General features: G+C 38.1%; 1 protein-coding gene across 4 annotated transcripts in view; it reads right to left on the bottom strand.

The window, feature by feature from the left end:
- Grb10 (growth factor receptor bound protein 10) overlaps positions 1 to 12,709 on the bottom strand; it is a 106,055-nt gene that overhangs the window by 42,217 nt on the left and 51,129 nt on the right. The window lies entirely within an intron of this gene.

The raw sequence follows: 12,709 nt of genomic DNA, 5'->3' as shown, positions 1-12,709 counted from the left end.
AGATATTAGCAGTGCAATAGTGGCACCCATATCTTGGTGGCAACCAATGATTTCTCTAATTTGACTTAAGGCCAGTACTGGAAACCTACCCAATTTTCCAGTGCAAGTGAGGTCATGGATATTAGAGAATCTATCTATCTATCTATCTATCTATCTATCTATCTATCTATATTTGTATCACTTTACTAAACCAGCATAATTTCTAAATGGATTCTACTCATCCTTATACTCACAGATAGCTATAGCTCTCACCTCTTTGCAACAAATGGAAATAATGACAGAAAGCCTAGCTAGACAAAATATAGAGAACAACTAATCATGGAGTGCTCAGTCCCTACAGATACATCTACAATACAATTCTTGTACTTAAGGGAACACTGAGAAAGAAGGGTGGAAAGATAGTAAGAGCCAGAATAGCAGAAGTTGGCTGTGAAGGTGTTTTCTAAAGTTGTCAACTTAACAATAGGGTAAGAAGTGGCCCACGCTGACTATATCATAGCACTTCACAAGTTGTAAGAGATGGCCAGGTATGACCCTTAAACCCCACACAAGGCTGTCACAGAATGTAGGATACTCATTCTTATAGAGGTCAAGGCTTCCAAAGTATAGGAAGAAATGAGAATGCATTTGAACCTGCTTGTCATGCCCAGATTGCTCCTACAGCCTCCATGGCCAGGACAACAGACTGGAGGTTTCTGTTCGAAGTCTCTTAAAGTCTAATACAGAGTTAGCAATATATCCATCTCCTAGGGGACTCTGAGGGTGAAGTCAGGTGTAACCTGTTTTATAATAGAGTCTGATACAGAATAAGCAACTCCATTTCACTTCTTTTTTTTTTGAAAAACAACACAAACAGGCAACTGGTCTATCATCCAAGGAGGCATGTTTAAGGAATGAAGCTACGTTCCCCCCCCCCCCCCCCCCAAGAACAAGCAGTGAGGAGCATCTTGGATTTGAAAATAAATTTAGATGCATTTTTGACCTGGACTATGAACAACAAATGGGCTCAAGGATCTTTCTAGATCTAGCTGGGCCAGTAATTCTGTGGTAGTGTGCTTGTCTAGAATGTATGTGCACCAGGAGTTTGTTCTTCAGCACTACAATGTAGCCTTTCTTTGTGTCTTAAGACTAAAGGATGAGACAACAAAAGATACTAAAGCCCATTAGAGAATACCTGGCATGGTGTAAGAAATGGATAGAAACTATACACTTCAAGGAGTAGTACCTCTCGGTGGGTGAAGGAACAGGGCCCAATGATGGGAGTATATAGGCAGAAGCAGAAGAACATTGGGCGGCCCTGGCTTGTAGCTGTAAGTGTGACCCTGATGACAGATGCTGAAGAGTGGAAGTGGTCATGGTACATCTAGGCAGTTCAGGTTCCAAGATCATTAGGAGAGACAAGGTAGCAGGTTGCTGAAAATAGTGGTGATGGGCCCTAACTTTCTGACTGGTATAGTCACTGCTGGAATAAGAACAGAGACCATGTGCAAGAGATGCTGACAAGGAGGGGACAGTGGGCTGTGGGCCCAAGAGAGAAGCAGTTAGGTGCACACAAGCATTTAGATTGGTAATGAAATCTAGGAAGTATATATAGATAAGGGAAAGAAGAGAATCTTGATACAGCACAGGTTCTGAGCAGTCACGTATTAACCCTACAGTCATCTATTAAATGGACAAAAGTGCTGAATTGGTAATTAAAAGTGACTGAAAAACTAAGATATCACAAAGGGGATTGCTGAGGGTCACAGCAGAGCAATTGCCCAGCTAGGGGTTGTCTGAGTAGCAACAATCTGAGACTCCAGTAGGGCAAGTAGGGGTTACACTTTGAGGTTCTGTCATCTTCTGATGGGACATGCCACTTAAAGGCCTCACCAGAATAGTAGTAGAGCAGCCTTTAGCCCACGTATGAAAGGAGGCAATCAGAGGATGGCTAAGGAGAAGACCACAGTGGGAACAGAAGTTACACTAGAGTTCACAAGTCTGGCACTATAAGGAGAGTTCCAGAATATGTGCCTCCCGACACATCTACATTCAGGGTTAGTTAACATACTAACAAGTATTTTCTTCTCCAAACAATTATTTTGTTAACAATTAAGAATTATCCATGCTTCTATTCACAAGTAAGCATTTCTATGTTGATAGATTATTTAAGAAGCAACACTGGGTGAAATACAAATTTTACTATACTAAAGAGTGAGGGGCGGGCGGGGGAGGGGGAGACTTAGGCCAGGCCCCATCCACTGACTGAAAGGACCCATGTGAACCAAGTTTTGCTCCATGCAGAGCTACTCCCTAAGTGTTTAGACAGAAAAGAGCCTTGTAAGACATCGAGCCCTATTTCTACGGCTCTAGCCCTACAGAAACCCACTGGCAACACGGTTCCTGGTCCGACAGCGCTCCCAGCCTCTGAGAAAACGAAATGGCTTGGTTCGTGCTGGCAGATTATCATTCATGGCTATTTTTCCCTGGGCTTGCTGTAGTCTTTGGCTGTGCCGACCCCTGGTGGCAGTCCCTGGTGTCTCCTGTCCTATTTCTTTTTTTGGAAACAGGTAAATTCCTGGGTTGGTTCTCTGTAGTAAAACCAAAGAAAAAGCAATTCTGATACTATTCAAATATTATTCATATAAAGCAGATGGACTCTAGAAGAGACAGCATGTGTCCAGATTGCTGTTCTCTCCTCTGAAGTGGGTGATTTCTTCATCTGAATATATTGTATTGGGTGGTCTTTGAAAGGATACCAGGCTAATCTGATAACATCCAGTTACCAGGCTACAATCTTCACCAAGTACTATACTCAGATTCTTCAAACCTTCAAGCTTTTCAGAGCTGTCAGAATGAAAGTAAAGTCTCAAAGTTCTAAAATGGTTTACTCAAAATCCAACTTAATATGTCCTATGAGGACAATGATAATTTATATGTTTTAATTTTTTTTTTTAAAATTATTAAGACTTTACTTGAAGTTCCCAAAATTCTAATAGACTAAAAATAAAATCTTCTAAACTATTTTAAAACAGCTGATTCTTAAGGGTCTACACTAATTTTATTTTTTAAGTATTGGAGTAAGATATACTAAAATTATATTAGTTCTTTTTAAGAAAATTATATATATTTATGGCAAGTTGTGAACCACAGCAGTTGGGTGGAGAATAGAGGACAACTTCTACATTGGTTCTCTCCTAATTACAATGTGGGCCTGGGACTGAACTCAGACTGTCATGCTTGGAGGTACCTTTCCCCACTGACCTATTTCACCAGCCTCACATTTGGTTCTTGTAAGTTTTCTATAAGCTTATATTTTCCTCAGCGAGGACTTTGTGTGTCTTTATCTGTGTGGTCAACTGCTAAACTGTTTTGTAGCCCCATGAATCTGAACAGAGCTATAATAACCCATTGGGAAAAAGCTTTCTGCCAGTGAGCAGAAGTGGAAGGAGGCTGACTTCTCTTCTCTGATTGTCTCCTCAATGCTAATCTGATAGAACAGGTTCCACAAGGGTACCCCTTCAGAAAGAACACTAGGAAAGAAAAGAAAAGTGACCTTATATAGATAATTTCACCTCCAATGAATTTGTAAGAATGTGTTTCCTGAGAAACATGGCTGCCAAATCTAACTCTTCGTAGCTGTCTCCCTTCTCTAAAGAGCCAAGTCCTAACTGGGCATGGACTTTGCCCCAAATATTTGAGGTCATCTGATCTCAAATTCACATCTCTTCTTGCTTTACTGTCATTAACAAACTCAAGGCTAGCTGTTTGAAAATACATGTAAATCTAGTTAAATAAATTCTCATTTGGTTCATAAGCCATGACTAGCAAATATTTCTCACAAGCCAAGTGAAATGTGCTGATCTGGAAAGGGCAAGAAGAGGGGAAAGGTGCTGGCAGAGGGAGACTTTCCCTCCCTGGGCGCTCGCACGCACGTACCTTAGCACCTTAACAAATAATACACTTCTTGGTCCATAGCACCATCTAGTGTCTTTTTTACGCGAACTGGAGATTAACGGTGGTTCCGGGTTTTCTTTTCTAAATTATTTTGTCTCCTTAAAGACATTTGCATTATGCATATATGATGTATCTATTGTGGTGGCCCAATCTTCATAGGAAGCCCCCCCTTGCCCCCTGCCTGGGAACACTCAGTGCCTTCCTTGGTTTTGCTCTCGCTGTACATCTGTTGGGAAATGTAGAGTTGTAGGCAAGCTTGTGTGTCTATGTGACTTAATGACTGAATCTCTGGGAAGGAAGAATTACAGTATGTCTATCTACCAGAGAAATTTCTGATTCTTAATTTTGGATCAAGTTTTTGCTTCCATTTTCCTGGACTTAAGTCAGGGCCAGAGACACAGCATGTATTTGGTCTTTCTGATTAAGTGGTGACCAGAATTGGTGATAGCACTTTGCTAACTGAACACATTACCCTTCGCCATCCTAATACAGGGGTCTTCTCTAAGCATCTTCTGTTTTTGTACTTTTTTTGTTTTTGTCTTTTAAAAACTCAGTTACAAATCAGTATATATGCTACTTTGTGTTTTCTGATTTGTCATTTTGTGGCAATTGCTTAAAAGACAGAAATGAATACCAACATTCTTTCAAAATACACTTGAAGCTAAAAACAATGACTTAGAAATCAATCAATTAAATATTTGAGAAATATTACAATAAGAAGCGGTAATTCACTAATATTTTATTATTAAGCATATTTAATAACTAGATGAAAGATGTTAAGATCCACTCTAGATTTTCTATGGTTCATTTTTTTAAAAAAGTAAATGAAAGTATTATTAGTGTCCTTTAAGATTTCATATATCCATGGATTCAAACAATCACAGAGCAAAAATATTTGGGGGAACAATAACTATATATCTACATTAAATATTAGCAGATAATTTTTGCTATCCTTCTAAAGCAATGCAGTATAGCCTATATTAGTTGTATAGATTTAGATGTTATTATAATCAAGTAGTTAATATATATGAAGTGTTCTTATGTTATATGCAAACCCAGCATCATTTGCACTTGAAACATGAGCATCTGTAGCTTTTAGTTTCTGTGGGATCTTGAAGTCTATGTGTACCAATTAAAAAAAAACCCTCCACATATCTAGAAAGAAAGCAAAGGGAGTGTTTGAGGTGGCTAGAGTGTAGGGCCAGAGAGTAAGAGTTGGTATTTTTGGGTTCAGAGTTGCACCTGGAGAAGAGTTCTGTGGCTATACCTGGGTACTGACTACACACCAATATGACTACTTTTGCTTTGTTTTTTGAGACATGGTCTGGCTATCTATTTCAGTATCCCAAGTGTTTGGAATACAAGCATGTACAACCTCACATGGCTCTAAGTATTCCTACATTAAAAAAAAAAACTAAAAAAAGCAATTTTAAACTTAAAGACTTTTAGATACTTTCAAACATGGCCAATTAAAAATCCCAGTCTTACTGCTTTACTTGGGCCTCTGCTAGAATGAAGCAATGTTCCATGCTCTGACTTCATACACAGAAGCCTGCTCTAGTCTTATGTTCATAGCCAAGAGCTCACCTGTTCTGGGGGTTCTTGATACTAGCCCCTATGCACTTAATCCTTGTGAGGAGCAAATCCCTAAGAATCACTTTATCCCCAACCGAGAGCCACTTTCCCTACTTTTTTTTCTCAACTTGCCCAACACTGCCCACTCAAACAAGCCTCATTCCATGACTAGATTGAGGCAAGACAGGCAGGTTGCTCATGATGGCCATCATAGGGCTGGACTCATGCAAGTCATGCAGGAATGGCCTCAGGTGCACAGTGGTGACACCAGCGTGGCCAGGGAGAAATGTCATGGAACATCCTTGAGAAAATCAATTTAAAGTAAAGAAGGAGATACACGAGTCAGGAGACAAAACAAGAACAGGAAAAACCCTAAGGCAAAGGAGTCTCAGCAAATAGCAAGGATGCTGAAGGGAGTCTGAGACTGTCTTTGTGCTGGAGCCTCTCCAGGTTGTACTGAGACCACTGACTTGTTAAGGGGGCCCAGAAATGCTGTCTGTTTCTTAAGTGAGTTACAGTTAGTATGGGGTCCTCTTCCTCAGAAAAGTGAATCTTCGCTATAAAAGTAATGTTTGGTCACTACTCAGGATAGTGGCAGGAAGCAGTTGTTCAATGTGGTCACATTATAAAAGTGTGTGCAAAGTTCTACAGCCAATAGAGCCTCAATAAATAGAACTACAATAAACAAAAAGTTTGTCTACTCTTATAGACACTTGGGGCCCACAATACCCTGAGGGCAGCTAGTGCCATGGGCTAAATTCTAGGACAAATCAAAGTTGGGGCCAGATATCTTGGTGGCTGTGCAACTATAAACCATCCCCACCTTCTAAAAACAACAACAACAACAACAACAGCAACAACAAAACAGTAAAAAATGATTAACTGCTTTGTACTTTGGTTCCTATGAGATTTATTTTTAGAACTATGTTTCAGGGAACTGTACAATAATTCCATTTAAAAAATAAGGAAAGCTACTTATTTTACTCAATGATTCCATTCATTAAAACTAAAGAACTAGCACCCAGTGTTCAATAAGCATCCCATAGTAAAGTGTCCTTCCTTGGATTTTATAGTATCCTCCCACAGTGTTCAAGGAAGCACCTGGACATTACTAAGTCTCTTCCCAGTTCTTTAAGGTGACTTGGAATCTACACCAAAGACTCATACAACACAGAAAAGGAATTTTCCACTACCAAAATGTTTCAGGCTGCCAAATGAGAACCAAAGATTTGAGCTGCAAATTACATTTTAAAAGCACAGATACAGCCCTGCAATTTCTATTTTTACTTTTAGAAGATACCTTGTATGTGTGCATAATCTACAAAATAACATTCCAAAAGGACCAAAGATAAACCGCACCTTTCACGTCTTCTTTACCATTTTAAACTGTTTCTTTTCAACCTTCTAATTTCAATTCCTACTTTTTCTATTACATCATAAATCAGCAGAAGCCTGGGTACAAGAAACTATATAAATAACTTGTCACTTTAGAAGGTTTCCATTTTCCATCAACCCGAAAATATTAGTCTAAGAACACTGGACTAGAAAAAGGAAACTCAGGTTATGGTCCAAAAGTCTGTCACTCATGGGTATTGAGCTCTCAAAGAGTCAATGTTTTAAAACCAAATGAGACATTAGGAATCTTTATCATCATATTAAATAGAAACATTGTACACTCAAGAACTTAACTCTATACATTCAAAGTCTATTCACCTATCTAATGCTGCCTCATTCAACACATATTTAAGTGAGTACAAACTACCTATCCAACCTCATTTAAGGTACTGGGATACAGATATTAATAAAATAGACAAGCTCCATGTCTCTGTACTATTCATAATGCATTTTGTATTTTTAAATGTTTACCACAAAGAGTAATTATTTGAAAAGAATGTTTATCATGACTTAAACATTATACAATGTATACATGTACTAAAACATCACACAGTACATATAAATATGTGCAATACTTATGTCGGAAAGAAAAGAAAAGAAAAGAAAAGAAAAGAAAAGAAAAGAAAAGAAAAGAAAAGAAAAGAAAAGAAAAGAAAAGAAAACCCTGCCACCAAACATAATGAAGACTTACCCAACAAGCACTGGAAAAGGGTTAGAGTGCTAAGTATAAAGTAGCAGGGAAGGATATGAAAATTGTTTTTCACATCTTTTGGAAAAGTAATTCCATCTATAAAGTTAAAACCTGCTCCAGTTTAAGTGGCACCTATCAGGGAGTAGTATGTCCTGTAGGAATGTGAGCATGGACTCCCGACTGAAAGGGGTCGGCTCAAGAAGGGATGTTTTTTGGTTTCTGCTTAGGGGGAAGTGGGAAGGTACAGCAGGCTTATATCCTCAGATGAAGGGATTCTCGGCAGAGTGAAGTTCTTGATCTATAAACATACTCCAGAGGCCAGCACTCCTCCCAGCATGGGTCTGCTCAGTGCTTAAGAGAGAGAAGTTGACGCCACCTCTGTTTACAGGCCAGGCAGTCGTAGAAAGGGCACTCAGCTCTCAGAAGAGCCTCAGTGTTAAAGCATCAGAGGCTGAAAGAACTAGAGATGAGTGGGAAAAGAACTAGAGATGAGTCTCCTACTTTTTAACATCCTGACTCTAACAAATGTATTAGGCATTGGAAAAGAAGTGAGGAAAATTCTGGCAATTCCACCCTTAAGTATATGTATGCCCATGAGACTTGAAATCTAGAGATTTAGACATTCACATGTTAATGGCCACAAGAGCCAAAGGTGGAAGAAAATTGAATAATCATCTCTCTACAGAAGAATGGAGGTCAACATACCAGAATATTATTTAGTAATAAAATATATGAGGCTATATAATATAAGCTAACATAGACAAACCTTAAACTCCAGAAAGACAGTACATGAACTAGATGTTTTAAGAGGAAGGAGGATTTATTGCTTAATTGGCTCAGAGTTTCTGCTGGAGTGCTAAGAAAGTCTTGGAAATAGATATTGATGATGGTTGTACAACACTGAATTATACACTCAAGATGGCTAGAATGATAATTTTAATTTTATACATTTTTTCCATAAGAAAAATTCCATAAGAAATTTCTTTTCTTAGAAATTGTTGGAGTAGTTTTAAGTACTAGAAAATGAGCCATTTTAGAAGTAAAGTGTGGCCCTTACTGTTGGTGCAGCTAAGAAATACATGGAGTGTTTTTAGCAACTGCTACATAAAAATAAGCAGCTTATGTTAGGAATGAGATAACCAAACAGGAGCGACAAATCCTCTTTGCCAGAGAGAAGTAAGAGGTCAAGGAAAGGCACAGCTAATCTTTTATTCTATACATTAGGTCCCTTGTAAGGAACCAACAACTCTGGGTCCCACATAGTTTTAATCCTAAAGTTGTTATCAGAAATTAAGGAAGCAAGAAGGAACAACATAGTGTCTTGGTCCTAGTTAGCCAAATATTCCAAGAACCTCATATACTAAATTTGGTTCTGGGTGTGAGATGTGGGGGCAAGAGGATGGGGGTTTGGGGAAAGCACTAAGAAGGCACCCTGAAGGCTCCTGTGGGGCTTCGTGTTTGCCTGGAGACAAACTGATCCACTTTCTCCCAGGAAGAGAACGGCCTCTGTACTGTGCTGCCAGAGAGCTGTATACCCCAGGACTGCTCGCCACAGACTCTCAAGCACTGTGTGTGTGCCAAGAGGGAAGATGAACATTGCACTTGGACACACTTGAAAGAGGGACTGTGCCCTTGTATTCCCCGAAACCTCCCTCAGAGCATCAGCTTCCTTGATTTCCACTCAGTTGGTTTCCTTAGTTTTTGTGTGAAATGAGTGTCCAGAGTCAGAAGGAAGAGAGCATGCTTGATGTTTCTGCAAATTGCCTGTCCAGGCTCTTTGCTACCTTTTCTATGTGACATTGTCTTTTCTATTTGTAAGAACTACACCATCAGGGAGGGGCTGAAGTACCATTTAGTGTCTTGTATCATTTGGTTTATTTATAAAAAAAATGCATATCTACATGCACTGTTCTGTAGTTACAGCATGTCTTAATAAAGAGGTCTTAGTCTGAAAGTGTGAAGACACTCACTTCTAGTTTATTCCTGTTACTCAAATAAAGGACAGACTTCTTTTATTTTTTTCTTTAATATTGTAACATGTTCTCTATATCTATCCCTAGGTTATGACAATAAACCACCTTGAGTAGTTAACCCCAACTTGAGTGTAATACTTCTAAAGACTACACTAAAGAATTTGATTAATTAGTGAGTTACTTAGATTTTAAAGAGTGCTAAAATGTGAAACAGGCCTATAATTTTGGCTTCCAGTCCTATTTCAAATATACTTACAAATATGCTTCCAGTAGGAGAGTTATTGTGCCTACATCTCTCTGAAACAGTCTGCAGAGACAGACAATATTTGTTCTTTCAAAATTTTGTAATATTCATCTGCAAACTCTGTAGGTATTATTGAAAGAAGAGTCTTGATCACTGGTTCCTGTTCCTCTAGAGCTATTTAAGAGTTTTCTGTTTCTGGTGTTAGGTTTCAGCTCAGTGGTAGAGCACTTGCCTAGTATGCCTGGGGCCGTAGGGGTCCAACACCCAATACCACACATACACAAAGAGTTGTCTATTTCAAGAACACATATGCTTTTAGATGGTTGCAATCATTTATCTATATTTTTACATTCATGGCTCAAGATTTTCTTCTTTCTAAAACTCTAACCTGTTACTAATATGGTTTGCTTTCAAACAAGTCTATGCACTGTGATATAACTTTCTAATTATTTGCTGGCACAAAAGACTAGCTTTGCTTTCATTATTGTCTATTGATCTATTTTTATTTCAACGAGTTCCTATGTTAACTTTTGTAACTGTTTTTGTTGAAGCTGCTCAGACTTACTCTATATATGTTTTTCTAGCTTTAGTAACCCTTTTTAAAACAGAAGTTAGGTTCTACACAGCACCTGAGCAGCGTGTGGACACACTTTCTCATTGCCATACACTCATGTCCGTTCCATTCTAAATGCCTGGCATTTCCAGCATGATTTCTTGTGTAGGCCATGAGTGAAATAAGGGTTTGTTTTAAAGTTTCTACAAACATGTTACGCGCTTTGTTTTGACATTTGATCTAATCACACTAGGTCAAAGAACGAGGCTTTCATGAAATGGATTGCTTAAAATTTACTGCAACTTTCCATATATGGTCAACTTTTCAAAAAAGTTACACAGGTTTAGAGAAGAATCTAGAGTGTCTAGTGGGTGAATCTTGATTGTGAGTCTGTAAATACTGTTATGCATATGCTTGGATTTACCCTGCTATCTTGTATGTTCTGTATGACTTCATTTTTCTGTTACTGTCTTATTTTTTTTCTTTTTCTATATGGTGTTGATCTTTTAAGAAAAAAATATTCTCCTATTTTTTCTGCTTAGGAAATATATATATATATATATGTGTGTGTGTGTGTGTTCTTTTAGTAAGTATAGTCAACTTTTAGCTGCATTTAATATTTTCAAATGGATAATCAAGTTTACCTTTTCACAAGTTGTTCCTCATTTTACTTCTCCTAACTAGATTCTCTTCAGGTTTGACTCATACTCATCAAAGACTTCCAAAATCTGAGTACATGGTATTCACTTTGCCCTGTTTCAACCATTTGCATGGCATTGCACTAACAATACCACACTAGTTTCTCTCCACTGCATTGTTTCCTGCTTGCCATGTTCCCCTCAATGCTCCCATTCTCCTTTCCTGAAGTAGCATTTTTGATAACCTTTTTCAATATGAGAAATCAAACCCAGGGAATATGCCTGATAAGCAAGGGCTCTACCACTCACTTATATTTCCCTTCCTGAATCCTGTCAACAAAGCTTGCCAGTAACTTGTTTTCTAAAGAATTACTTGAAGAAGTTTCATTGTGCCCTACGAGAAAAGATACATATAAAATTCTATATAAATATAAGAATTTTATATAAGAATATATAAAATTCTAGATAGTTACCTTTCTCTCAGTGCTTTGAAACTAAATCAGATTATCTGACATTTGTTGTGCCCAAGTTGGTTATCAGTCTCATGGTGTGTTAGAACATCTATTTCTTCCCTTTAGACCTTCACTGGCTTCATTACTTTGGACTAATCTCTATTTGGTTTTGTTGGTTCTGTGGCTGCACTACAAGGCCTTTCTTTGGTTCTCTTTGTTTTTTCTGGTTTTACATGCTATGTGAAGAGGAGGACTAAGGAAAGCCAATGTCACAGGTGTGCTTAAAGGCTAAAAGTCTGAGAAAAATAGGCAGTTGAATTTCATATGAAAAGATGATCCTTTCCCTTTGAATCCCTTTCAGGTGCTATGACACATCGGAGTCCTAGCTTCCACTCGATGCTACCCCGTAAGAGAAGCAAGAACTCACAGGAAGCCAACTTTACCTACTGTCTATGAGTACTTGAGAGTAGAATGTATAAAGGCAGAATGGACACAGGATAAGAGGGAAGTTCTTGCAAATTCCAGATAAGGCCTGGAATATCTCAACTTCAATGAGACCATTGTCAGAGGTAGGCTGTACTGAGTTAAAATTCAAACCTGTCTTAACAAACATGTACTCTTTTATTTATATTATATTTACATCTTATATATATCTTATATCAAATATATTATACTTATTACTTGAAAATGTTCTGAAGTATGACCCTGTGTTTGTCTACCACAGACAATGCCTCTTTTATGGGCTGCCTAATACTTGAGAAAACACTTATTTAATTACATGGTACACTTCAGCATTTACTTTTTGCTAAATGTCATTTTCTTTTTCAAGAAACAATTGAAAATATATGATTACTTTAACTCCTACCAGCTCAAAACTCTATGACTTCTTGGACTTACACTTACCCGCAGCCCAACAACGGGCCATGTGCCCATTCCTCTAGTTTCATGACAGGATCAGATTCTTCATTCTTGATGAAAGTTTTTATTTATTAGATCTAATTTAGCAAATTACTTTCATATTCATTTAGAGACATTTCCTTCCTCCTCACAGTGATGCCCTCAAAAATCCAACAGTATAGAAGGAATGAGAAAAAGGAAGAGAGAATATATCTCTCATCCAATAGTATATACATGCAAAACTAGCATAGCTGAAAAACACAAAAAGGCCCAAATGCACAGGATTTTGCTGTGGAGTTACTCAATAGAAAACTCAGCAGTTCCAGGGTAAAAAGACCCCAAAGTAAAAGAGAGG

The sequence above is a fragment of the Arvicanthis niloticus genome, chromosome 7 (assembly GCF_011762505.2).
Source record: "Arvicanthis niloticus isolate mArvNil1 chromosome 7, mArvNil1.pat.X, whole genome shotgun sequence".
Taxonomy (NCBI): domain Eukaryota; kingdom Metazoa; phylum Chordata; class Mammalia; order Rodentia; family Muridae; genus Arvicanthis; species Arvicanthis niloticus.
Note: the sequence above shows the minus strand (reverse complement) of the source record. Positions and strands in the feature narration are given on the sequence as shown.